The sequence below is a fragment of the Misgurnus anguillicaudatus genome, chromosome 15 (genome assembly GCF_027580225.2).
Source record: "Misgurnus anguillicaudatus chromosome 15, ASM2758022v2, whole genome shotgun sequence".
Classification (NCBI taxonomy): Eukaryota; Metazoa; Chordata; class Actinopteri; order Cypriniformes; family Cobitidae; genus Misgurnus; species Misgurnus anguillicaudatus.
This window is the reverse complement of record NC_073351.2, coordinates 31506513-31523003: the sequence shown is the minus strand read 5'-3', so window position 1 is coordinate 31523003 and position 16491 is coordinate 31506513. Positions and strand designations below refer to the sequence as shown.

Sequence of the window (16491 nt, the reverse complement as noted above, 5' to 3'; positions counted from 1 at the left end):
ATCACATTCAAACTTGTGTCCCTGGTAGTGTCAGGTCTGCTTTAAAATGCATTAGAGAGCAATGTGAATGTTACAAAGTTTCATCCAGTGATTTCATTTAAAAACGTTGTCCACCAATTGATATATAAATTCTATATTATATAATATAATAGTTAAATGTTATAATATCTTAATGTTATAATAGTGAAATTATTAACTATTCCTGTAGCCCATTTGGTAGAGACTGTGTTAGGTTGTGATTTCAATCTCCAGATAACTCACAGATGCAGCATAAAATGCAGCATAAGTCACTTTGAATAAAAGTGCTACCAAATGCGTAAATGTAATTGTGATTAATCTAGTGTGTTATTATCTTTTGTTAACAATTAATTAATTCCAATGAATGCCAAACATAATGCAAAATGGAAAAGGGGAATTCAGGTCTACATTATTCAGATCTCTGAAATACCTTTCAAGCACACTTATTCTTCACTTTCATTTATGTTGCATCGTGTTTGAATGAGATTGGTTGCTACAAATCAGCCCATTTAAGGAAAGTATAAATAAAAATCTGCAGAGTCTAGATTTGTCACTTCTGCCAACTGATGCGCTGGTCTAAAATCAAAGCTAATCATTTAGAGTTAGACGGTAAGATCTTTATTACAAAATTACTGAAATCATTACACTGTAAAAATTACACAGCATTTCTGTCAAATTAACATATATTTTTATGTTACTTTAACCAAAAAAATTAGGTTCAACAATTTCAACTTGATTTTTTAAGTTATGTTAACTTTTCACAAGCCAAAACTTAAATTAGTAGGTTAAATTGTTTTAATTTTATGCTGTATTTATTTAAAGTATTCATGCTGTCAAATGCTGTCATTTTTGTCAATTGTGTTTATTTATGAAAAAAAATTGATTTAGTTTATAGGTTTAGATTAAAGGATATTAGTTGGAGATTACATTTTGTTTGCACACTGTAAAAAAATCTTTGCTGCCTGAATTTTTTTGTTGAATCAACTCAGATTTACAAGTCATTTCAACTTACTATTATTGGTCTTGACTAGAGATGAGTTGTTATAACTACAGATGAGTTGTTATAACTTATAAAATATGGTTTAAAAAATTCAACTTCATTTAACTTCATGTAGCAACTTAGTTGACATGACTTGAGTTGATTCAACAAAAAATTAAGGCAGCCAAGATTTTTTAAAGTATTTTTTCTTGAAAAGCCACTTAAAACTATTGATATTAAGTATCAAGAATACTTACAAATAAATAATAATTAATTTAATTTAATTTAGACTTAATGTGAGTGTATCTCTTATACTTTTTGATCAATATATTTACATTGTTAATATATTTACATTTAAAAATATACATATATTTTCTGTGCAATGACACTAACTTAAAGTGATGAAAGAACTATTAACTCCCTTCTCATTTCCCTGCAGATCATTAGATTGAGGGAGGAAGTGTCAAAGATTTTCCCTTCTTAGGAATTGGGTGGAGTGTTCTATAACTATTTTCATGAAGTTTTGAAAGTGCAGAAATGGTTAGTCAAATGTTTTACACTTGCGTTACACTTTTATTCTTGAGGTAATCTTTCCATATGCATATTCATGGTGTTTGGTTGCAGCATTGTTAGTGATGAAAACCAAGACAATTTCAGATTGAAATACCAAAGATAGATAGATAGATAGATAGATAGATAGATAGATAGATAGATAGATAGATAGATAGATAGATAGATAGATAGATAGATAGATAGACCCAAGCTAATTTGTTCTGTTTTATTATTATTATTATTATTATTATTATTATTAGTAGTAGTAGTAGCAGCAGCAGCAGCAATATTATTTATATGTATGTAATATTTTACAATTATTATAATAATGAATTATATATTTACATTATATTTTATATTTTCTTCATATTTGGTTTCTATTAACAGATGTTATCAATGGAAATTGAAGAAGAGGATGATGATGATGATGATGATAAAAATGGAGATGCTAATAGCAGAGGTGATGGAATAAACATTTGTTGCCAAGGATAGATGCCACACCACTGATAAGAAAAATTCAGCAGAGACACTGGACCAAAGTTTGTGGTGGTGCTTTGGCTTATGGTCAAAGCGCCTGCCTCGTAAACAGTGGTGCCTGGTGTTCATTGTGCTCCGGCATAGCTCAAAGCATTGTGTTACCAGCGCAAAAGGTTATGGGTCAAACCCAGGGAACACACATGATAAAAAAATGGCTCTATAATGGATGCTTTTGTTTTGAATATAGGGGCCGGTCAGTGCCTTTTTTTTCATTAATGGTTCAAGTCAAGTAGTTCTGCAGTGTTGCACCTACTGAAGACGTGTGTTTACTTGTTTGTTTTCTGATAGCTTTCAGAATATTCTTTAAGTTTTGCTAACAATGTTTGGTGGGTCATTCCTACAATTTGATAATTTTGACTTATGGGACTTGAAACATTGTTTTTTGTTAGGTCAATTATAAAAGGGACATTTACATTTAACAAGGACGATTAAAAATGTAAATTTCATAACATACATTTTAATAAACTTTCACTTTGCAAGTGCATTTTAAAATGGAGCTTGTGAGGAAAATGACTATCCATTAAAAAAAAAACATCTAAAATTAATACAATTTGAATTTCAGGTGGATAAAACAAACATTATCAATAACTCTTTTAGGGTAAACAGAATTATTTCAGCTGACGTTTAATCTAAATACCACAATTTACGTTGGGGACTTTTAGGGACGTAAAATTACTGAATTGCAGGAATGACTCTTATGCAATATTTGCATATTTATATTCTCATGGGAATGTAAATGTGTTCAAACAGTGTACATAGTGTAAACATGATGCACATATAGTGTACATGTAAATGAGATGTAATGTTCTGTCTGAATATAAACAGTAATATATGTTACTCTTTATATCTGACAGCTTATAGTAATAAAGTGTAGTGCTTGTATAATGAGTAATAACTATATGTAATGCTCATTAGATAGGCCTAAATATAAGGTCCAGCTCAAAGTGAAGGCCAGCTGATGTAAGATCAGAGGGATTCATGTACTGCATCTCATTATTACACTTGGTTATGTGGCAGGGGATTTTAGCAAGTGATCTGTCCCAGTGTTACAGTGATGTTTTTGTGAATGTCATGATTGATTTGTGTTCCTCGTCTGCTGTCAAACTGTTTCTCTGTGACTGTATTTTAAGCTAAAAAGCCACATGTTAAACACTCCACTAAATAAAGTTGTGTGAAACCTGACAGACTCCATGCAGATAGTATTGCTTAGTATTTCAGCATTTGATAATATAAACAAATATGAACGTAAAGACTGTCAGGACTCTGCCATGAGAGTCTTGTTTTATATTTATGTTTTATCGTGATGGCAGGGTTCTGACAGTCTCTTGTTTTATGTGGAGGCTCATGGCCTTGTATATTGGGTCATGTGCCTCTGGTGTCTTGTTCCTAGTCCCCGCCCTCTTGTTCTCCTTGTTAATTATTCATTATTAGTTATCCCTCGCACCTGTGTTGCCCTCGTTTAGTTCCCCTATTTAATCTCCTCTTGTCTCTTGTCTTGTGCTGGTTCATTGTGATATTATGTGTCATGTTATGCCGTCTTCCGTGAGTCATTCAATTTTGTGTTTCGTCTTAGTCATTAGTGATTTGTGTAGATCATGTTTGAATGTAGTTTTGCCCCCACGTGGGCTTTTGTTTTCATGTAAATAAATGTTCTATGTTCACTCCCCGACATCGTCTGCGCTTGGGTCCTCTTGTTTCCCGTCTCAGCCGTGACAGAGCTCCCGGGTGGCGAAACATGGGTACCGCCATGATCCTGCCACATGACCAACTATGACAGACTGGCAGGACCATGACAGTAAGTACCCTGAGGAGCGTCTGGTAGCCGCTCCTTAGGGGGAGGGTACTGTCAGGACTCTGCCATGAGAGTCTTGTTTTATATTTGTTTTATCGTGATGGCAGGGTTCTGACAGTCTCTTGTTTTATGTGGAGGCTCATGGCCTTGTATATTGGGTCATGTGCCTCTGGTGTCTTGTTCCTAGTCCCCGCCCCCTGTGTGTGTCACGTTTAACACTGTCATGGGTCCTGTTTTGTTTTGCCATGTCTTGTTGTATGTTATCATTTATATTCTTGCCTTGTTTACCCCCTCGAGGGTGTTTTTGTTATATAATAAAAGTATTTTGGTTGAGAGCTGTCTGCACTTGGGTTCTGTCTTCCCCATCCCTGACAAAGACGTACAATACAATAAAGAAAGACTGTACAGAAATACACAATATGCATCCACTCCTAAATTACAAGGTTATAAAAACTTTCATCGATTTAAATAATTAGAGCAGATTTTAAAATCTGTTACTTTAGGTGAACGTGCTAGTAAAAGTTAAATTACTACCTTGTGTGTTACTGTAGCTTTGTTGGTAATATTAAGTAAGTGGTGTGCTAGCAGCTTTTACTTACAGTGTTTAAAACTGATGAGATTTCTTCTTAACTCTTGTTTTTGAAGCAGTGGATACGGTTAAAAAGGGACAGACCCGACCTGGCTGGTTCAACCCAAAATGCTGGGTTGTTTTAATCTGGGTTAATTTAACCAAATAACTGGGCTTGTCCCTTTGTGACCCAACACTGTCGCTATTTAAAAAGGTCTGACATTTACCTTTGTCTCTCACTGGCTAGTGTGAAAGTACTGACTGCAAGATTTGACCTAAATGTTACACATTATATAATATTTGAAACTGATCCTTGATCTGATTTTCTCTCAGATTCTCCGAAATGTAGGTAAAAATGGGCTGAATACTCTGTAGCTTAAGACCGGTTTGTGTCACTTCGGCTAAAAGCATGTGTCAAATGTGTAAAGAGGATTTGACAATTCTGCAATTCTGTCAAATTTTGACTGACAGTTTAAATAAAATTCTCTGATCTTTTCTGTTCTGTATTCCCACTTTCATTTGCCTTGTTACATCTCACCTATACAGTGGCATGCTAAAATCTGCACATAGATATAGTCATCTGCTGTTAGCTCCTCTCCTTTTCAATGACTCCACAGGTTCCAGTGCCCAGCTGGTGAGGCAAACAATTATGTATTGTTGTTTTGGGGTGGCACAGTGACAGTGGGTACCTCACAGCGAGAAGGTTTGAGTCTGAAAATTTCAGCCGTCTGGTGAGCACGCTCACTGCAGCCCTCCTCTGGAGACTGACGGCCACTTCACATATTCACCTCAGATATTCATGGTGAGCTTTACACACATTTAAAAGTCACAACTAACAGTGAATATCACAAAGCCGTTCAAGAACTTGTCTGTGAAACTTATGATAGAGTATAAGATGATGATGATACTGTACAATGATGATAATACATTTTTAATTGGTTTGCTCCATTGCAAATTTTGTAAAAGTAAATTCAAAAGACCACTTTTTGGAGCAGTCCTTTCTGCCAACTGTCAATATAAACTTACAGTTTAAGTTCAGATTCTGTGTCCAAACTTGAACCATAATGCATATCCACAATGTAGTTAATCAGTTTTGTTTAGGAGATACAAACGTACGACGTGATAAAAAATCCTGCTGCCAATGCCGGTGCAGAGACAGAGGTGTAACTTGGCAGGTTTTCAAATCATCACCTGTGTCATGACTCATGAGGATCAGTGATATCATGTAAAAAAGCTATAAAAATGCATCATGTCATGCAAAAAGATAAGGGGAGCCCTGTTTGGTTTCTGTTGGCTTGGGCCCAATTGGTTGAGGGACTATTGAACCTTACTCTATATATATATATATATATACACTTATTATTATTAAAAAATGATAAAACCTGGATATACTATGGTGGAAATGACAGAATGAATTATCTTTTAGACTTTGTTCTGCCAAAATGCAATAAATGGTTGAAACTGAAATTATTTTCCGCTCTGTGAAGACACTGTAATTTAAACTAAAATGAAAATAATAAAATAAATCTTAATAAGAAATGTAGTTTAAAATAGCCTATTCATATGCTGGGTTTTTCCTCATTTATCTACTTTTTTGAGCACATTGATAATATTGTCTTGTCAAATTTCAGTGCTTTGAAATTGTTAATAATGTTTTATATCGCAGGTTAAAAAAGTGCTCTCAAAATACACTTGATTTCCGTACACTTAGTAAATGTACTCTTTTCAGACACTAATTTTGTACTTATTTTTTTCTTATTTTTTATTTTACAAAAATAAAAATGTGTCTTTAGTAGCCTACTTCTTAAGATAAGCTTAAAAACATTCAAAAATTTTGAGACACCATTTATTTCAATACACTACAAATCAATTTAATTATTACTGGAATTTGGTATACTTTTCAAGTGCACTTATGTAAGACTATAGTTTTATTTACTATATTTGTATAATATTTAACTTTAACATTTTTATTTATTTAAAAATTTACACAAATGTACTTGCTGGTATATTTTGGTATATTATATAACTTCATTTTTACCAAGGCGTATATCCTGCTCCTATAATCCTGACACGTCACTGTTTTATTTTACAGTTTACTGTGAAACCAAGACTGAAAACAGTATGTAGATGAGGGGGAGGAGTGTATCATGACTATAAATGAGGGAGAGAGAGCACAGTTCGGTCCTTTCAATCCTGCAAACTCTCTTGTCTGAGATGGAGTGGAGATTATGCACTTGCAAGCTGTGATCAAGCTGACAATGTACTGGAACAACTCCAGAACGGTAAGAGATTATGTATACTGAACTGCTTTAAAGTTTAGGGTCACTTACATTTTTTTAATCTAAATGTCAGAATTAGTTATTTGAAAAAATAAATGAGCCAAGATATTTACCCTGGTAAAAAAGTATACTTAAATGTACTAAAAAGATACTTAAATACTACAAGTATATTTGTAGTACAGACATTTTCACAAACTTAGTCAAGGGGTGACTATGGTATAACATATATTTTATGTACAGTATTTATAATCTATAATTTCATGTAATTAGTACTATAACTTTATGACTACGCTGTATTGAAATATTGTTTAGAAAGTGCTTTTTTGTTATAACTGTATTAAACTCCATCAAAATGTTTATTACGTTCAGTTAGTTCATCATTCATCTATTTCTCGGTTCAGTTTCAGCTGTCACTAACAGGATGAGACATCACGCTGCCGAAGCATGGCTTTCGGCATTTTGCCTAATGCTTGCATTTTATTTGTAAGTATACCTCACTTTAAAATAATGTTTTTTACATTTATTGTGTAAATGTCAATATAGTATTTTTTGTTGTAGTTTTTTGCAGGAAAAGAGGGGAACCCATCTGCCAAGGGATTTGGGCACTCTGGTCCACTGCTCTGCTCTAGTGGCTCCTGTGTGGTTTTCATTTGGAAACCTCATCAGCCCTCTGGTTGGTTAAGTGGACTTGAAGTGGACAGCACCAGATCTATGAACTGCTAATAACTAGAAGCAACCTGTTTGAAATACTCGTGATAGTGTACCTGTTTGTACTCGTATAAGGACTCGGAAAATCGACTATGGTCGGCTTCTGGTCTGTTGCTTGGTTGGTAGGTCATAAGGGTGACCTGCCAGAAAACACACCCTGTTGTTATTGTTTTTCCAATGCTGAGCACATCTTTGTTGAAAAAAAAGAGAATGAAAAACAATAAAAATTGAAAAGCCTAGTTACTGAAATAAATGTCTGTGTTGTTTTATTTTATTACAGTGAAAAACTATAAACTGTCTAAGTAAAAAAGTCAAAATGACTCTTCATCTTATCTGAAGTGTTCTCAAAGATAAAAATAAAGTAAGGAAAAGCTATATACTACTACTACAACAACAACAACAACAACAACAGTATTTTAGTGAACTTTTCAACTGCTTATACATAACAATACAAATGCTTGTGTAATGAAAGACTGAGATTGAACAAACATCCAATGTAATTGGATCATTCTGTTGAAAACAAACCTACAGAAGAATGTTTAGTTTCTGCTTAAATGTTTTTTTTACCTGACCTGCTACTCACAGAACAAGTAAAAGTTATTTCCAGCTTTTAAAAAAGTTGTTTTTTTTTGCAAAGTTTTCTTTAAATGACCATTTCACAAATACAGTGGTAAACGTTTTTTCCTATAACCCCAGTGAACCAACATTAGATATATTTAAAGACACCTCTGCAGGATGCTAATCTTAACATATTAACTTGGGCTAATATTCAAGTGTATTAGGACATTTTGTTTTCAGTTTATACAGGTTCCTGATTATAAATACATTTCCATTAATGCATTTGACAGATGTTTTTATCCAAAGCAACAGTGCATTAACCTCCTAAGATCAGAGTTTTGGTTTGTCTTTTTTAAGTTTTCTTCCAGCTTTTTTTGGGGTTAGGAAGAACCAATAAATATAATCACCAAATATTTTTAATTGTCCACATTTGTGTACAACAGGTTCCCATACACAGAATTAAGTATTATGGTGCAACAAAAAAAAAAAAATGATGTCCACATATGTGGACATCCAGGTCTTAGGATGTTAAAGTTATTCATTTGATCAGTATATGTGTTATCTGGGATTGAATCCAAAACATTTTTTGTTTTTTATCATTTGTGACTTGTCACTGTCATTGTGGTTCTGCTGTGGTAGCTTCTGTCACCAAAACAAATTCCTGTGTAAACATACCTGGCAAAAAAGCTCTTTTATTCTGATCTTTTAGGCTGCCAGTGCAGTTCTCTACTTATGAGCTTCAGGAACTCTGTATAGCATAAATACAACATACTTACAGAGCGATGGGCTGATATCGATGATGGGCAAACTCTGAAATATTTAACCTCTCATGCAAAATGGCGAGGTCAGTGCAAACTACATTAATAAAAGTGAATCATCCTCCCTAACACATTGTTTACTCAAAAATACAAACACAAACACTGCAAAAAATGGATGTCTTAGTGTTTTTGTCTTGTTTTCCAGTAAAAATAATAATAGAATTCTTAAATTGAGATACATTTATTTGATAAGCTTAAGATTTAAAGTCTTGTTTACAGAACTAAATTATGAAAACCAAGAGGTTTATATATATATATATATATATATATATATATATATAAGGTAAGCAAATTTTTCTTGAATTTTTCTTGAATTTAGTGTTTAAGAAAAATGTTCAAGATTTTTTTGCTTACCTCATTGGCAGATTTTTTGCTTGTTTTATGCACAAAATCACTTCAATTTGATATTTTTGGTCTAAAAACTAGACTTATTTTCTTGGATTGTTTTGCTCATCAAGAAAAAGCATCATAATTTAAGAATATTTAGATATTTTTACTGAAAACAAGACAAAAATACTAAGAATTTTTGTTCTTGAAAATAATTTGTTTGCAGAGCTACAAATTAATTAAATTATTACTGGCATTTAGTATACTTTTTAAGTAGAACTATAGTTTTATTTAATATTTTTATAGTGTATAACTTTTACACTTTTATTTATCACAAAATTAACAAAGTACTACATGTACTTCCTGGTATTTAGTTTTGGTACATTCAAGTATACTTTATTTTCACCTGGGCGTATATCCTGCTCCTTATAGACAGGTCAAGCCTTACACGTCATGCACTGTTTAAACTTTCAGTTTACTGTGAAACCGAGACTGTAAACAGTATTTAGACGAATGGGAAGAGTTAATGACTACATAAAAGAGGGAAAGAGCACACATCGGTCCTATCAATCCTGCAGACTCTCTTGTCTGAGATGGAGCGGAGATGATCCACTTGCAAGCAGTGATCCAGCTGGCAATGTACTGGAACAACTCCAGAACGGTAAGTGATCGTGTAAACTAATGTTTATAAGTTTAGAGTCACTTTAATATTTTATGACTTAAGAACATTTTAATCTAAATGCCAGTATTAGTTATTTGAAAAATTTAAATGTGCCAAGATATTGACAAAGAGTAATTGAATGTAATAAAACGATACTAATTTAAATAGTGTCATTGTGCTAAATAAAAGTGTAAGTTGTACACTACAAACATACTTATTAAAATGATGTACTTCTGTCATACTTCAGGGCACTTAAAAAAATATGAAAAACTTTAAAATATAATATTTAAAATATATAGTGTTAATCGTTTATCAATTTCTTGATTCATTTTCAGCTGTCACTAGATGACGATGAGACATCACGCTGCCGAAGGATTGCTTTTGGCATTTTGCCTAATGCTTGCATTTTATTTGTAAGTACTGTAAACAATTCTGTAAAAATTACAGCTGGTTGCCAGTAACTTACTGTAGATTTTTACATTTATGTTATTTACTGGCAACAGTTTGTTCAACGTTAAATGACCATGAAACATTTTCAATCTTTATCTTCCACAGTAAGTTACTGGCAACCAGCTGCATAATTACATCTACAGTGTATAACTTTAAAATATATTTTTTTCTGTATAAATGTCAATATAATATTTTTTGTTATAGTTTTTTTTTTTTTTTGGAGGAAAGAAGGAGAACCTGTCTGCCAAGGGATTTGGGCACTCGGGTCCACTGCCCTGTTTTAGTGGCTCCTGTGTGGTTTTCCTTTGAAAACCTCATCAGTCCTCTGGATGGGGTTCAGTGGACCTGCAGTGTACAGCGCCAGATCTATGAACTGCTGATGAAGCACCGAAAACTAGAAGCAACCTGAAGAATCTACGCAACGAGAAGCAACTGAAGAACCTACACAACTCAAGAAATGACACAGAAAGTCGACTATTACCTAACCCTATCCCTATACCTTTTACCTATGGTTGACTTCTGGTTGTCTGTTGCTTGGTTGGTAGGTCATGGGGATGGCCTGCTGTGAAAAACAACCTGTTTTTATTTTTATTTCCAAGGCTGCGCAACTTTCTGAAAAAAAGACAATAAAAATGGAAAAACGTGGTACCTGAAATGAATGTCTTTGTTGTCTTTTATTTTATTACAGGTAAAAACTGTAATAAATCTATAAAAAAGTTTAGAGTCTTAATCTCCCAGGTTAAAACAAAGTAAATAAAAGTGTTATATACTACTACTAAGTGCATTTTAGTGAACCTTTTCACCTGGGCTTATACATAACAATAAAAATGCTGGTGTAATGAGAGACTGAAACTGAACAAACATCCAATGTAACCGGATCATATTAAAAAAAAAAAGCAGTGCAGTGTTTAGTTGCTTTAGCAGTTAAATGTTTTCTGATCTGACCTGATGTCTACTCACATGACTCACATGACAAATTATAGATTGTCGAATCTCTTAATTATTTACTTCGAGCTTTAAAAAAAATAGGCGTTTGCTAAATTTCCTTTAAATTACCATATCACAAATACAGAGGTACCCAGTTTTACCTATAACTGTGAATCAACATTAGGTGTATTTAGAAATACCTCTGAATTAAATATGTAAAGCTTAACATCTAAACTTGAAGTGTAATAGGACATTTTTATTTTCAATTGATACAGGATCCTAAATACATTTAGCAGATGTATTTATCCAAAGCAACTTACAATATATTTTAGCAGTATCTGTGTTATCTGGGATTGAACCCACAACCTTTTGCGCTGCTAATGCAATGCACTACTGAGCTTCAGGACTCCATAGCATAAATACAACATTATCTGTAGAGCGATGGGCTGATATTAATGTGTGAAATATTCAAACAAACTCTGAAATATTCAAACTCTTATGCAAAGTCTATGCAAACTACCAACCCGATGTACCAATGCACACAATAATAAAAGTGAGTCAGGAATTCTCCCTAACACGTTGTTTACTCATGAATACAAACAAATAGTTAGGTAAAGTCTTGGTTTTTGTGTTGATTGTTTTGGTTGGCTCGGGAACAGCCAATAAAATAACAATACTACACTGTAAAAAAAACTTTGCTGCCTTAAAATTTTTTGTTGAACCACCTCATATTTACAAGTCATGTCAACAGAAATTAGTTGTCACAACTTATAAAATATAGTTGAGAAAATTCAACTTAAATTTATAAATTATAACAACTCACCTGTAGTTATAACAACTCATCTCTAGTCAAGATAAATAATAGTAAGTTGAAATGACATGTAAATCCGAGTTGATTCAACAAAAAATTTTAAGGCAGCAAAGTATTTTTTACAGTGTAGTAAGATTTTAATTTGATCAAACATAAATTAATATACAGCAATATATAACTATAATATTATCTATTTCATATGATTAACTACAATTCATTTTGTATTTTTTGACCAAGCATTCCTTGAAATTTGTCATTCTTTAACAAAATATCTAAAATGCTCCGAAAGCAAAGCTTTTCTTTTACTTTCGTTTATACGAAAACATCAGGTTGTTCCTGGTATAAATCAGCCAATCAGGAGGAAGGTATGAAGGAAAGTATATAATATGCAAAGTCTCTGCACGATCATTTTACTTTTTTTTGCTTGCAATCCTTCTGCCTTGAATCTAAACAAATTATGACTATGCACTTTTAAAATGTGTTAAAATAATACATCTTGTGACAAGTTAAGGACAAAACATCTTATGTTATTTTTGTGTGTTATTTTTGGAACAACACACTTCGTTTTTATTTATTTGAACTCAAAATCAACTCGAAATGACACATAATGTGTTAAATAGGTTAACATAAAACAATGTGTTAAAATTATCAGCCCATCAACAGCAACATGTTTCTATAGGAATGTAATTCAGAACATTAAAGTCCCATTGTCCACTACAGTGGACCTGTCATAAAATAAAAAATACAAATTTGTTTTTTTATTTTTTGTAACGTGTTTGTTACCACCCCTAATTCTACAACTTTTTTTCCTGGTTCTCAGGAGAATACATTATATATATTTACAATACCAACTTGTTCTTTGCATTAATAAATAAAATAAAAGCAAAAAGAAGCAAATGTTTCTCTGTAATATTAGTTACATTACAACCTGGTAGAAATATTAAACAATTACCATAATAGTGGAAAATTATTTCGAGATATATTGTGTTTAATAACTTTTAAACAATTCTAACCATTGACGTTCACAGTGGAAAATATGTGAATGCTGTTTATTCAGAACTATTCAAATGGTGTTTCTCTATTATCATACCAAGCATTGTACCTAAAACAAACATTAAGGGGAATTCATTAGTTTGCAAGTAAAACTTTTTTTTTTCACTTTCATTTATGTAAAAATATTTAATCATGCCTTGACAGGATTGGTTGCTACAGGTCAGCCAATCAGAAAGTTTTCAAAGAGGAATATAAACACAAGCAGAGTGTCTTCAGAGTGTCTTGAACGCTATAAGACAACAACGGTAAGCTCTTTATTACAAAATTATAGTATTCATTAGAAAAGATGTTATTGATTTGTTATGAATATTGTTAATATAATAAACTGTTTATTTCTGATAGTAAGCATGCAGATTTGTAATAATCTATGCAGATCCACACATTTAAAGCATGTGCTTTTTGTAAAGATGTTTTGAAAACAGAATTACAACACAGAAAAGAATTTACAATGTTATTAACTGCATTAGAGATTGCAGTATAGATTAGAAGAGATTTATTTGTCTTTTACATAGTGAGTTTGCCCTTTTCACAGTACATAATATCAATTTATTATTGGTACACATGAGCATTTGTTATTTATCCTTTGCTGTATAAAAGCCTGAGAGAGAGAGAGAGAGAGAGAGAGAGAGAGAGAGAGAGAGAGAGAAACAATGGCATTAATATTACAAAGTAAAATTTACAAATAAAAATATATACACACAGTTATAAGCAAAATATTTAGCAAAATATATTGTTAGGGTAAGTATTAATTGTTGTTTGTGCACGGACATTTTTTAACTCAAAGTGCAATGTTTCTTCATATCAAGACTGTCAGGGATTTTCCTCTCTTAGGTTTTAAAATAGTTTCTTATTGTTTACATAGTTTGCTTAGTGTGAATACTTAAGCAAAATGTTTAACGCTGTACACTTTTAATTTCCATCCAATTCGAATTTGAAATGATAATTAAAACATTGTTAAACGTTAAAACTGATCATTTAGCATAATGTATTTCCATGGATCTGACTGGGTGGGCATGCTGTCAATCAGGACTAGCCGTAGATTCGCCCCGAAAAGAAAATTGTGAATAAGTTAAATTAACAGATTCAGTTTATTTCATTCACCGCATTATAGGTTTAGATTAAAGGATGTTAGTGGGAGATTAAATTTTACTAGTAGGAGATTGATCTTTGTATAGGCCTAGCCAAGTTTTCTTTGCAGTAGTACTTAAAACTATTGATATTAATAAGACTTACAAAAGTAATATTTTAGTAATATATAAATAAACAAATAATTAAGTTAATTTAGGCTTAATATGAGTGCATCTCTTACAGACATTTTGATCGATACATTTACAGTTTAAAATATACATATTGTCACGACAGGGTAGGGAAGTAGTAGGACGCATACGCAGAGTTCACAATAAAAAGATAACATTTAATAATAAATAAGAAACAAAACACGAGGAGTAAAACAACAAGCAGGTAAGTAAAACAGGAACATCCAACACAGGGAACAGACAGGGTTGTAATGACAAGAATCCGGCACTGGTATAAATACACAAAGACTAATGACACACAGGTGGAATGAATGATGTGATAATTAACAAGTGTCCAGGTGATGACAATATAGAACAGACACAAAACATGACACGGATCACCGTGACACATATTGGCTGTTTCTCAATTCCAAGAACGCAAAGAACGGTCTTGCGTCCTCGTGAAGATCGGTCTTGCCAGGCGACCTTGGAAGAACGAACTCGGAAGTTTTGCCGCAATGACTTCTGGGGCGTAAAGCGATTTCAGCAAGTCTGCACTCGATGCATCCTCGATATCAAGAATACATCCGGATATTTTCATGCGTCCTCTGTCCTTGCGTTCTTGAGAATTGGAATGAACTTCGACCGTTAATGATGACGTAGAGCGAGGACACGAGGACGCAAGATCGCTGAAGAACGCATATTGAGAAACAGCCGTTGTCTGTGCAATGACGCTAACTAAAAGTGTTGAAAGAAATCTAACTTCCCCTCCCGTCCCTATTAGACTGAGAGAGGAAGTGTCAAGGATTTTCTTTTCTTAAGAACTGGGTGGAGTGTTTTGAAGATGCAAAAATGGTAAGTCAAATGTTTTACACTTTAGGCTAATTCTTAAGGTAATTTTTCTGAATATTCTTGATATGACAATTTTTGCATTTTTTTAACAACTACTTAAGCGAATATTTTCCATGTTTTTATATTATTATTATTATTATCAGTAGTAGCAGTGGTATAATTTTATGTATTTATGTATGTTTTATTTTTGCAATTATTATAATTCATTTTATACTTTATAAGATTTATAACATTTTAAACTATATTATATTTTATATTTACTTAAAGTTTGTGTAAAATGTTATTTAAAGTCTGCCTGTAGTCAAGAATTTAATTAGTTAAAAATAATCTTTCAGCATCATAATAACATAAATAAAAGTTTTACCTGTAATTTCTTCATGATTTTAAACAGTTAACTTAGAATGTAACTCTACACCCTTACCTCTTTAAGTACCCGAGATATGAATATGCAAATTAGCCCCCGCCCACACTCTTTTGTATCACCTCAAACTATAGGTTGTTGTTAACTCAACCATAAGTTGAAACAACCCAGCATAGGTTAATTTAATAACCCAACTGTTTAATGGTGTAACTCCACAATTCAGTATCACTGAAAAAAATATTCATTCAATTTACTCAATCAATTACAATCAATTTATTTTATACATTTAAACAAAAGTTTTTTTTTCTAATATTTTTTTAAATATAGCTTAAATAAATTGATTGCAACCACTTACCTTAAAAAATTGAGTAAATTGAATGAAATTTTTTTGTATACTATTTGACAGGCTTTGTAACGTGTTTCATCAAAACATTTCTAACATTTAAAATGTGTTTAGAAACAATTCTCTGAAATGACTTTACACAGACTTTAATATTTGTTTTCTATTAACAGATGTTATCAAAAGAAAGCGAAGAAGAGGATGATGATGATGATGATGATAAAAATGAAGATTGTAGCAGGGTTGGTGGAATAAACATCTGTTGCCAAGGATAGATGCCACACCCTGACACTACTATTAAGAAAATTTTAGTAGAGACACTGGACCGAAGAACTTGTGTATGCCGTTTGGATTATTTTCATATTGTCCAAACGCCTACCTTGCAAACAGATGAACCCCTTATCCAATAAGGTGTTTATTGGGTCTTTAAAACCTGTGCTCCTGCAAGCTCTTAGTAGCGCGTAAGATCATGGGTTTAAACCCTGGGAACACACTTATACATTGTAGTGCACTGTAAAGCTCTAGATAAATGCAAACATGTAAATTAAGTTTTTATCTATCCGGTTAAACTGAGCAAGCTAAAAATATTTCAAAAAGTTAAATTACAACGGATGCATTTGTTTCAAATGATTTTTTTATTTTTTATTTGACCTTTATTTAATCAG

General features: G+C 32.5%; 4 long non-coding RNA genes across 4 annotated transcripts; all 4 read left to right on the top strand.

The window, feature by feature from the left end:
* Positions 1 to 273: 273 nt before the first annotated feature.
* Positions 274 to 4235, top strand: LOC141349743 (uncharacterized). Its single transcript, XR_012357752.1, has 3 exons — positions 274 to 627; positions 1437 to 1537; positions 1937 to 4235. It is a non-coding gene; the product is annotated as an uncharacterized lncRNA (long non-coding RNA).
* Positions 4236 to 6589: 2354 nt separating this feature from the next.
* On the top strand, positions 6590 to 7686 carry LOC141349791 (uncharacterized). Its single transcript, XR_012357824.1, has 3 exons — positions 6590 to 6728; positions 7127 to 7208; positions 7284 to 7686. It is a non-coding gene; the product is annotated as an uncharacterized lncRNA (long non-coding RNA).
* A 1822-nt stretch (positions 7687 to 9508) lies between these two features.
* Positions 9509 to 10902, top strand: LOC129418997 (uncharacterized). Its single transcript, XR_012357757.1, has 2 exons — positions 9509 to 9797; positions 10133 to 10902. It is a non-coding gene; the product is annotated as an uncharacterized lncRNA (long non-coding RNA).
* A 4094-nt stretch (positions 10903 to 14996) lies between these two features.
* Positions 14997 to 16442, top strand: LOC129418998 (uncharacterized). The gene is made up of 2 exons (XR_008636312.2): positions 14997 to 15128; positions 16000 to 16442. It is a non-coding gene; the product is annotated as an uncharacterized lncRNA (long non-coding RNA).
* Positions 16443 to 16491: the final 49 nt, after the last annotated feature.